Below are 12,044 nucleotides of genomic sequence, written 5' to 3'. Positions count from 1 at the left end.
TAAGGATTCAAGCATTATGCTGGCCTGCCCCATCACCTGGCAGAATGAACACTCAGACAGTGCCCTGCTCAGCCCACGGTTCCATGGAGGTGCAAAGGACTCCTTTAAGAGACAGACCCTGCCCACTTAACAGTCTTTCTGCCTGTTCATCTCTTTCTGCTGTCTTCTCTTTCCCATTCCTCTCTTTCTACTCTTTCCCACTCTCCTCTCTATTCTGCTGTTCCCCTGGGGCAGACTGAACATTTCTTGTCTCCCTCTTCTTTCCTGTCCCCTCTCACTGTGTGTTTTTGTGTCTCTTTACCTCTTTTCTCTTCCCTTCCCCTTCCATCTCTGTTCCTGGTTGGCCAACACCAACCCCTCCCTTTGCTCCCTTTCCCAATAAACTCCATGTGAGTTTGTTGAGTTTTGTGGTTATGGGTTCATCGCCTGCCACAGCTGCAGGAAAACAACAATTATGACAGAAAGAGGAGACTTACAGGAGACTATACACCACATACCCAGCCATTTACACACAGACACACACACACACACACACACACACACACACACACACACTCAAGCACATGCACGCAGCACATGCACATCTACTTTAGCACTTGCAAAGTCCTACCTCCTCCCTTGGAAAAGACACCAAAAGGGGAAAAACTCTTCTGCTTTTTCCTTACCATGAAAGAAATAATTCCTATAGATATTTTAAGTAGGGCAACCATGTCAATGGACAGGCTATCTGACTATCCTCAGAGAAATGGACATTTACTATAAGGAGGATTTCCTAGCAAGAACAAATTCCACGCAGGTAGTCCATGGAAATTTTGTTTTTGTAAGTAGAAAAAAATAATCATCAATAAAACTTAGCCCTGACATTTCCCATCTGAGCAAGACTATCATCTGATATCTCCAACTTTTCATGTTTGAAATAGAGTCACTAATGTCACATGACAATTTTAATCAGGATTCAGTGCGTGCTCTATAAAGTTCACATTTGAAATGCACAGTTTAGTGTCTGCTTCTGTATAGCTACATACTTATGAAAACATCATCTAATTCTACAACTATTTTCAAAAATTCTTTAAGTCCTCTTCCTATTCATAAGTGAGTCACCCTGAATCTACCTATGCCCAATTCTGGGAAAAGTTATCATGTTATCAGTTTATATGCATTTGCCTACTGTGAATATTTTACATATGAAAACCACAATCACCATCCCTGACTTCAACCTCTATCATAGAGCTATAGTCCTGAAAACAGCTTGGTATTGGCACAAAAATAGGCAGGTAGACCAATGGAACCGAATCGAAAGCCCTAATTTTAACCCACACACCTATGAACACCTGATTTTTGACAAAGAAGCTAAAACTGTACAGTGGAAAAAAGAAAGCATCTTCAACAAATGGTGCTGGCATAACTGGGTAGTGGTATGCAGAAGACTGCAGATAGATCCATGTTTATCGCCTTGTACAAAACTTAAGTCCAAATGGATCAAAGATCTCAACATACATCCAGCCACACTGAAACTTTTAGAAGAGAAAGTGGGAGATACTCTTCAACGAGTTGGTACAGGAGACCACTTCCTAAACATAACACCAGTGGCACAGGCACTGAGATCAACAATTAACAAATGGGACCTTCTGAAACTAAAAAGCTTCTGTAAGGCAAAGGACACAATCAAAAAGACAAAAAGGCAGGCCACAGAATGGGAAAAGATATTCACTAACCCTACATCTGACAGAGGGCTAATCTCCAAAATTTACAAAGAACTCAAGAAACAAATCTCCAAAACACCAAAGGATCCACTTGAAAGGTGGGGTACAGAGCTAAATAGAGAATTCTCAGTAGAGGAGGCTAAAATGGCCAAGAGACACTTAAGAAAGTGCTCAACATCCTTAGCCATCAGGGAAATGCAAATCAAAACAACTCTGAGATACCATCTTACTCCTGTCAGAATGGCTAGAATCAAAAACACCGAAGACAATTTATGCTGGAGGGGATGTGGAGAGAGAGGAACACTCCTCCACTGCTGGTGGGAATGCCAACTCATACAGCCTCTTTGGAAATCAGTATGGAGATTCCTCAGGAAAATGGGAATTAATCTACCACTAGACCCAGCAATTCCACTCTTAGGCATTTATCCAAATGAGGCAGGTTCATACAACAAGGGCATCTGCTCCACTATGTTCATAGCAGCATTGTTTGTAATAGCCAGAACCTGGAAGCAACCTAGATGCCCCTCAACTGAAGAGTGGATAGAGAAAATGTGGTACATTTACACAATGGAGTATTACTCAGCAGAAAAAAACAATGGAATCTTGAAATTCGCAGGGAAATGGATAGCACTGGAAGAAACCATCCTGAGTGAGGTAACCCAGTCGCAAAAAGACAAACATGGTATGTACTCACTCATATATGGATTTTAGATATGGATCAGGATAGTGCCAGTCTGCACTTCCACAGATAGAGAGTCTGGGAAACAGGAAAGAACCTAAAAGATATGCATATATGCATAGTACCCAAGAGAAGAGGATGGAGACAAGATCCTCTGAATGGATGGGGAACAGGGCGAGGGGGGTAGTGGGACCTGGGAAGAATAGAGGGGGTAAAGAGGAAGGGAGTTGGTCATGGGGGAACAGGAAGTTGAGGGGGTGGGGGTAGAATAGGGGGAAGAGGGAATCATAGGATCGAAGACAGATCAGGCACCAGAGTGACCTCGAGTGATCTAAAGGTATAACATCAATTGGCAAGCTGAGCAATAGTGGAAGGACCACCTCGAATGCCCATTCCTGATAATGAACTTGATGTCTATAACTATCCGGGAGCCTTCATCCTGGGACTGATGGAAGCAGAGGCAAACACACAACTAAGCACTGAACTGAACCCAAGGAACCCAGTGACAGAGAGGAATGATGAGCAAATTGGCAAAGAATGGGCTGGCAAAACCAGCAGAGACAGCTGATCTGGACAGGGGAGTGCTCTTGGACCCCAGACCGACAGTGGGGAGGCCAGAATGGGACTGATCTGGACCCCCCAAATGTGAGTGTCAGTGAGAAGGCCTGGACAACCTATGGGGCTCTGAGCTGTGGATCAGTGTCTATTCCTGGTATACAATCTGTCTTCATGTGCCTATAGCACAAAGAGAGATGCTCTCTCAGCCTGGACTCTTAGGGGAGTGCCTTGACCCTACCAAGAGTAAAATGATAGACTCTAGACATCCCCTATGTGGAAGGATTTGGCAATAGGGTGGGAGGGAGGGTGGAAGGGGAGTGCGGGAGGAGGGGAGGGAGAGGGAACTGGGATTGACATGTAAAACAAGCTATTTAAAATTTAAAAAAGAATTAATTATATTGAAAAAAAAAGAAAATCAAAAAAAAAAGAAAACCACAAACCATAAGGCCTTTTGTGTCTGACTTCTTTCTCTAAACACAATGTGTTCAAGCTTCATCCATGTTACACCACATTACATTTTTGTGATGAAACTCCTTGAGAACTACAAATATCATTTTTATCTGATACTCCTTTCACAAAAATCTTGACAAGATACCAATCAACCTCTTCTTGCAGTCTTCCAAACATCAGGAATTTGTTATTGAGAAAGGCAGACTTTCCCCATGGCTGTAATATTCTCCCTATTGGAAAATTGATCCTTGGGTTTAAACAGTATCTACCTGCCAAAGGCCAGGAACATGGCTCAATAAAAAAAAAAAACTAAACATGGCTGATTCCTGGAACCCATGGTTTTTTTTTTTTTTTTTTGTCGGTTGGTTGGTTGGTTGGCTAGTTGGTTAGTTGGTTGGGTTTTCAAAGCTATACACGGCAGAAGCACCCATAATTTCAGTGCTGGGGAAGTAGTGACAAGAAGATTTGGAGTGTTTGCTTTCTAGTCAGTCTAGATGAATCAATGAACTTCAGTTTCCTGTGGAGTCCCTGTCTCAAAAACAAAGGTAGAGAGAAATTAAAGAGAGAACACAACACTGATCTTTGGTCCTCCAAATAGGTATTCATGAACACACACACACACACACACACACACACACACACACACACACACACTTGCCTATCACCAACTTTCCCCATCAAGCTTTATTATAGGATGAATATGCTTCCACTGTAAAATGTATATAACCAACCATTGCTGCCTTAGAATACACTTCATTTGAAAATAGTCTTAATGTATACAGTTAAGTTAATATGAGGTCATTAATGGGAGGGGTCATAATACAATACAATTCATGATCTAATTCTTAAATAGGGAGAGAGTAGAGAAGAGAGTAATCCTCAGAGAGAGAGAGTATCATAAGAATACAAGTCAATAGGTGTGTGTGTGTGTGTGTGTGTGTGTGTGTGTGTGTGTGTGTGTGTGTATCATGATATGGGCATGCCACAGAGGGCAATTTTGTGGACTCTTCTTCTACCTTTATGTGGACTGCAGGAATGAAATTTCATTTGGCAGGTGCCTGTCCCCAGAGCCTTTACTAGCTGAGCCATCTCACCTACCCAAAGAATTTCAATGATGCTTTGCAACCACAATCTTTTTATACAGAATTACAGAAAGAACTGAAATCCTTCTCACAGTCCTCAGAACATGTTAACCCTGTTGACATCCTGATCTGGGATGTTTAATCTCAAGAACTGAGACAATACATTTCTGTTGTTTATAGCCACAATCATCTACAGTTCTTTGCACAGCAATCCCAGGGTACTCCTACAGTCCTAGACTGACAGCTACTAACAAAGAAATCACATGTCCCCTGTGGACCCAGCCATCCCTTTATAGACAAAGGCTTATAAATATGTGAATATTTTCAGAATATTATTGAACCTTCAACAGTAGATCTTCTCAAGATACTAAATAATTCTCTATGCTTTTCATTGAATCACTGGGATCTACTCTGACTAGGAATGATATACCATTGTTGAGCCTCTGTTGGAACTGGAGGAAATTAGTATACAAAGTTGACACAAGGATAGTGGTGCACCTGGTTGGGGGCATCTTTTAAAAACATCCCTAATTTTTCACTATTCTTCCTGTTCTTATCAGATGATCATACTCGAACTTTTCCGGAGTTCTAAGAGTTCTCTCCACTCAGCACCCTGACACTAAGTTCTTGTTCTTCCATCTTATGGCTTATCTTGAACCCAACAGCCACAAGGACATTCTGTAAATCACAGAGATGAGCTGACTACATGTTTGTGGCACTTAACAAAAATCTTCAGCTTGGCCTACAGACAATGCGCCCTGACAACCCCTCGTCTTATCCCCAGCCTTTCTCACCATTCCCTGGTCTGTCTCTGAGCACATTAAACCATTCCATACATATCCTACCAGTGTCCTTCTCTCTCCATGGGGGCATCTATATCTCTATCCAGAAGGCTTTCTAACCATGAAAGCCTCATCTCAACATCATGTCCCCAGAGATGTCTTGTTTATCATCATTTAGCTGATAGAGACGACCCTTCTCTCAACTTCATCCCTGTCCAGGATCCTGAGGTACATGAGTGTGTGTCTGCTTGTGTGAGTGTTTGTGTGTATAATGTCCACAATTTCCTAATTTCCAAACTGACCTGATGTGCTAATATGTTTAATATTGCTCTCATTTACTATAATATTTCTAAAAGACTAGAAGTTGGATAGACTCCTTAGTAGGCAGTCAGAGAGAGGGGCCAGTAAGAAAGGTAATGAACTTCCAAGATGGCTGACTTCTGCCCCACTCTCCAGAATTGAGACAAGAGCCTGGAAGTTTAAAACAAAGGCCTTGTAGGCTTTTTGTCTCACACCAGCAGGACTGGCTCAGCAACAGAGATTAGATTGGGACATGCAACCAAACAGTCATGAAACAATCGACCATCCCATCTTTGATCAAACCAAGCAGGGGAGGAAAGCTCTTTAGAGTTTTAAAAACCCAGCCCTTGAGAAGAGGCTGGATATTGCAGCTGCGGTTCCACTCTGCTTTACAGAGGGTGTCTCTGTGTGTCTGCTGCATGTGTATGTTTCCTTGTCCCCCAAATTCCTGTGTTCAACCTCTGACTCTGTCTGCCACTGTCCTTGGTGTTTGACATTTCTCTGCTGTCACCAGTTGTGCTTTGGATTTCTCTTGCCTTTTAATTTTATAAGTGGCAGAGAAAATGATCATGAATCAAGAGCCCTGGGCTGCATAATATCCATGTAAAATAGTAACTGGCACACAGCAATCGATCAGTACATTCTGTGGAATTAAGAAAGACTACATGCATGAATGAAAGACTCCGAGAGAAGGAAGAATTGACAAATGAGGACAACCTTTGGAGCAGGAATGTCCTGGAGTTGTACACATGCTGCAAATGTCCTGGGATGGAAGCACAAATTTCAGTGTGAATGGCCTGCCCACGTGTCCATAATACCCCCTTCTCCCTCCTTCAGGTTTTCCTGTACTTCCCCAGAGGTTATGAATGATGAATTTGGTACAAACCCAACAATTTCAGAGGTCCAAGTTCATGGCCTATGGGGCATCTTTGTTCTGAAGATTCTTCTAGAACCAAGACAGAGTGCAAAGCCCATTGTCACTGTTTTTCAGATCTCTGTCCACGAGCTTTTCTGGAGTTCTAAGAGTTCTCTCCACTCAGCTCCCTGAGCAATGAGAAAACATCCAAACCTCTTCAGAAGAAACCTGGTAGAGAAATGTTTATTACAGGGGTCCTTGAACAGAGAGCCAGGGGCCAGTCCTGGGGCAGCTGAGCCTGGCACAGATCGATCCCTGGGAGACCTTCGGGAGTCAAAAATGGCTCACTGCACACCACCTAATGCTCCCCCACCATCTGGTGCCAGACACCCTTTCTCCTGCTCCATGCTGGAGGTTTTATTCTGAATCAGACTCCCAGGCACCATGCTGGGGGAGCACAGAAGCTGCTACTAATTAAAGTCTACTTTGTGATCAGTGAGTCCTGCACTTTAACTGTTCTCACTCTATCTGCTAGGGATGCTGCTAAGGCCCAGAGTTTTCACACATCTCAGATCCTGGATCATGAAGGCACTAAACATAAAACCAGGAAGCAAGCCTATAGTGTAAAGGGCAGGTAGGGTAAGGGTTTACCTCACTGGAAGATCATTTGCCTAGCATGTACAAGACTTTGGGTGTGAGCCCAAGTATGACAGGTTGGGGGAGCAGACAGAGATTATGAAAAGGTATTCAGGAAATTCACAGTGCATGGTTTCCTTAGAGCTATGTGTATATACATAGAAAATTATTTTTATATAATATATTCTAATCCTGGTTTTCCCTCCCCCAACTCCTCCCAGATCATCCCAACCTCCCCATCTAGCCAACTACATGCCTTTTCTCTATCTCTTGTTAGGAAACAAACAGGCAAACAAACAGAAGAACAAGCCAGAATTTTATAAATTTTTTTAAATTAACAACAAAGCACAAAAAACATATACACAAAAACAAAATCAGAAACCTCAATATACAATCAAAAGACCAAAAATAGCCCACCCAGAGTCTGCCAGCTTCTAAGTCCCAATCTCCACCCACAGGACAGGTGAAGTAATTGTGGGTCTGTCTCCAGCATGCTTTCCCGTGACCTGAGCAGAAACACCAGCGACCTGAGGACTGCATACAGCAGATCCGGATTCCAACTCAACAGGATTCATCCTACCCAAAGACTGCCAGCTTCCAAGTCCCATTCTCCACCCACGGGACAGGCAAGGCAAGGGTCCAGCCTACCCAGAGTTTGCTAAGGTCCCGATACTAGGACGGCCTCCATCCATGCAAAAGGAAAGCCACCAGGGTATTGGACCGGCTCCCAACCACTGGAAAGTAACGGTGGGCACATACCCACCAGGGGAGGAAGAGACTCCTTCTGCCCCACAGGAAGAAATGATGGGAGGGAGACAATGCAAAAACACACACACCAACAGAAAAACCAATATGACACCACCAGAAACTAGAGAATCTACACCCGCAAGACCTGAACAGTCCATTGCAGAAGAAGCAGATGAGAAAGTCTTCAAAAACAATTTCATGAAAATAATAGAGGCCCTCAAAGAAAACATGAGAAAATCCCTTAAGGATATGGAAGAAAAAACAAACCAAAAATATAAGAAATGTAGGAAAAAACAATCCAAAAATGCAAGAATTGCAAGAAATGGAAGAAAAGACAAACCAAAAACTTCAACAAATGCAAGAAAGAGAGGAAAAAACAAAGAAAACATATTCAACAAAATCATAGAAGAAAACTTTCCCAACCTAAAGAAAGACATGCTAATGAAGGTACAAGAAGCTTACAGAACAACAAACAGAGGGACCACGAAAAAGTCCCCTCGCCACATAATAATCAAGACCCCAAATATACAGAATAAAGAAAGAATATTCAGAGCAGCAACGGAAAAAAGCCAAGTAACATACAAAGGCAAACCTATCAGAATCACACCTGACTTCTCCATGGAAACTCTGAAAGCCAGAAGTTCCTGAATAGATATTCTACCAACACTAAAAGACCACGGATGCCACCCCTTCATATAAAGGTCTTGGAGAGACCTGGGATAACAGGAACTTACCTCAACATAATAAAAGCTATATACAGCAAGCAAACAGCCAACATCAAACTAAATGGACACAAACTCAATGCAGTTCCACTAAAACCAGGAACAAGACAAGGCTGTCCACTGTCTCCATACATCTCTAATATTATACTTGAAGTTCTAGCTAGAGCAATATGACAACAAAAGGAGATCAAGAGGATACAAATTGGAAAGGAAGAGGTCAAACTTTCACTATTTGCAGATGATATGCTAGTTTACATCAGTGCTTCATAAACCTCCACTAGGGAATTCCTGCAGCTGATTAATACTTTCAGCAAAGTGGCAGGACACAAGATCAACTCAAGAAAATCAGTAGCCCTACTATATACAGATGATAAAAGGAGTGAGAAAGAAATCAGAGAAACATTGCCCTTTACAAACAACATAAAATACCTTGGGGTAACACTAACCAAACAAGTGAAAGACCTGTATAGCAATAACTTTGAGTCTTTAGAGAAACAAATTAAAGAAGACACAAGAAGGGGAAAAGATGTCCCATGCTCTTGGATAGGTAGGATCAACATAGTAAAATGGCAATCTTACCAAAAGCAATGTACAGATTTAACACAATGCGCCATTAAAATCCCATCACAATTCTTCACAAACCTTGAAAGAACAATAACCAACTTTATATGGAAAAACAAAAAACCAGGATAGCCAAAACAACCTTAATCAACAAAACAACATATGAAGGCATCACCATCCCTGACTTCAAGCTCTATTATAGAGCTATAGTCCTGAAAACAGCTTGGTATTGTCACAAAAATAGACATGTAGACCAATGGAATCAAATTGAACACCCTGATATTAACCCATATGTTGGGGAAGTCCTGTGTATATGTCAATAAATTACTGCTGGCCAATAGGAATCTAGATAGGTGGGGCTAGGAGTCCAGGAGGATTCTGGGAAGGAGAAACACAGGAGAGTTCGAGATGTAACGCCATGGGGTAGGAGCCCGGAACTATTCTCAGGTAAGAGACATACTTAGATTGACAATTATGGGGTAATTACTTAAGTCAGAGCTAGCCAGTAAGAAACAAGCAAGGCCAACAGCTTCATAATTAATACAGCGTCTTGTGTGCTTATTTGGGGACTACAAAGCGGCAGAGCCCAGGCAGCTGGCGGGAGATAAACCAAAGCAGCTAGCAAAGAAAAAGCTTCTCTTAACACCCATACATGTATGAACATCCAATTTTCAACAAAGAAGCTAAAAATATACAATGGAAAAAAGAAAGCATCTTCAACAAATGGTGCTGGAATAAGTGGATGCTGGCATGTAGAAGAATGCAGATAGATCCATGTCTATCACCATGCACAAAACTTAAGTCCAAATGGATCAAAGACCTCACTGAATCTAGCCACACTGAACCAGTTAGAAGAGAAAGTGGGAGGCACCCTTGAACGAATTGGTACAGGAGACTGCTTCCTGAACATAACTCCAGTAGCATAGACACTAAGATCAACAATTAATAAATGAGACCTCCTGAAACTGAGAAGCTTATGTCAGCAAGACAGAAAGGCACCCAACAGATTGGGAAAAGATATTCACTAACCCCACATCGTACAGAGGGCTGATCTCCAAAATTTGCAAAGAACTCAGAAGCAATTCTCCAAAACACCAAAGGATCCAATCAAAAAGTGGGGACTGAACTAAATAGAGAATTCTCAGTAGAGGAGTCTAAAATGGCTGAGACACACTTGAGAAAGTGCTCAACATCCCTAGCCATCCAGGAAATGCAAATCAAAACAACTCTGAGATACCATCTAACTCCAGTCAGAATTGCTAAATCAAAAACTGCAGCAACATTTTATGCTGGAGAGGATGTGGAGAACGGGGAACACTCCTACACTGCTGGTTGGAGTGCTGACTTGTACAGCCACTTTGGAAATCATTATGGAGATTCCTCAGGAAAATGGTAATCACTCTACCACAAGACCCAGCAATTCCACTCTTAGGCATATACCCAAAAGATGAACATTCATACAACAAAGATGTCTGTTCCACTGTGTTCATAGCAGCATTATTTGTAATAGCCAGAACCTAGAAGCAACTTACATGCCCCTTAACTGAAGAGTAGATAAAGAAAATGTGGTGCATTTACACAATGGGGTGCTATTCAGCAGAAAAAAAATGGAATCTTGAAATTTGCAGGCAAATGGATGGCACTAGAAGAAACCATCCTGAATGAGGTAACCCAGTCACAAAAAGTGAAACATGGTATGTACTCACTCATTTATGGATTTTAGTCATGGATCAGGGGCGTGCCATCATACAATCCCTCTGCCAGAGAGTCTAGGAAAAAGAACCTTCATCCAGAGACTGATCAAAGCAGAGGAAGATACCCACAGGCAAACACTGAACTGAACTCCTGGAATCCAGTGTCAGAAAGAGAACTGATGGGCAAAGGAATTAAGACTGGGCTGGTTTAACCCATAGAAATAGTTGACCTGAACAAGGGGGATTGATGGCAGTGTGGAAAGCATGGGACTGACCCAGACCCCCTGAATGTGGGTGTCAGTGAGAAGACGTAGGTAATCTATGGGGCCTTGGGTAGTACTTATCCCTAGCGTACAAATGGACTTTGAGTGCGCATGCCACAATACGGGATGCTCTCTCAGCCGGGATTCTTGGTGGAGGGCCTAGGCCCTGCCCTGGATGAAATGACAGTCACTGGAGAGCCACCGTGGAGGGTCTGACCCTCCCTGGGGATGGAAGTGGAGATTGGGTGGGGGACTGTGGGACCTGGTAGGGAGGGATGGGGAGGAGGGGATGGAGAGGGAGCTGTGATTGACATGTGAAACAAGATTGTTTCTAACCTAAATAAAAAAATTATTATTATTATTTATAAAAAGACCAAAAAATGCCCGAAACAAAGCCCTATGAGACCAAAAGTCTGCAATAATACAAAAAATGAATTGGATTCATTTTGTGTTGGCTATCTACAGCTGACCATAGAGTCTGCCCTTAATGTAGCTAATATACTCAGTGGGACTCAATTGAAGAAAAATTTTCTTTTCATTATGTTTGTCAGTTGGACGTAGCTTCTTAGTTAGGATTAGAAGCTCATGTCCACTTCCCCCTCTCACTTCTGTAATCCATCTGGTTTGAGCCTGTGCTGTCCCTGTACAAACTAGGCCCTGCCCTGGATGATATAACAGACTCTGGAGATCCACCATAGAGAGCCTCATTCTACCTGGGGATTGGAGTGGATATTTGGTGGGGGACTGGGGAGCCTGGTGGGGAGGGATGGGGGAGGAGGGGAGGGAGAGGGAGCTGGGATTCACATGTGAAACAAGTTTGTTTCTAACTTAAATTTTAAAATATGGAAGAGAAAAAATGACAAAAGAAACAGACAAAAAAGCATGGTGGGTGCAGGTGGCAGTGGAGCCCGTTTTGAGTCGAGGGGCTTGAATACATCCCACCTGGTGAATGGTGCCACACATAGTGCATGAAGCGTCATACTTCAATTTATGCAATCAAGATTATCCTTT

General features: G+C 42.5%; 1 long non-coding RNA gene across 1 annotated transcript in view; it reads right to left on the bottom strand.

Moving 5' to 3' along the window:
- LOC110340669 overlaps window positions 1–12,044 on the bottom strand; it is a 52,729-nt gene that overhangs the window by 26,288 nt on the left and 14,397 nt on the right. The gene's annotated exons all lie outside the window — the stretch shown is intronic.

This window comes from Mesocricetus auratus, unplaced genomic scaffold (assembly GCF_017639785.1).
Source record: "Mesocricetus auratus isolate SY011 unplaced genomic scaffold, BCM_Maur_2.0 Super-Scaffold_100006, whole genome shotgun sequence".
Taxonomy (NCBI): Eukaryota; Metazoa; Chordata; class Mammalia; order Rodentia; family Cricetidae; genus Mesocricetus; species Mesocricetus auratus.
Note: the sequence above shows the minus strand (reverse complement) of the source record. Positions and strands in the feature narration are given on the sequence as shown.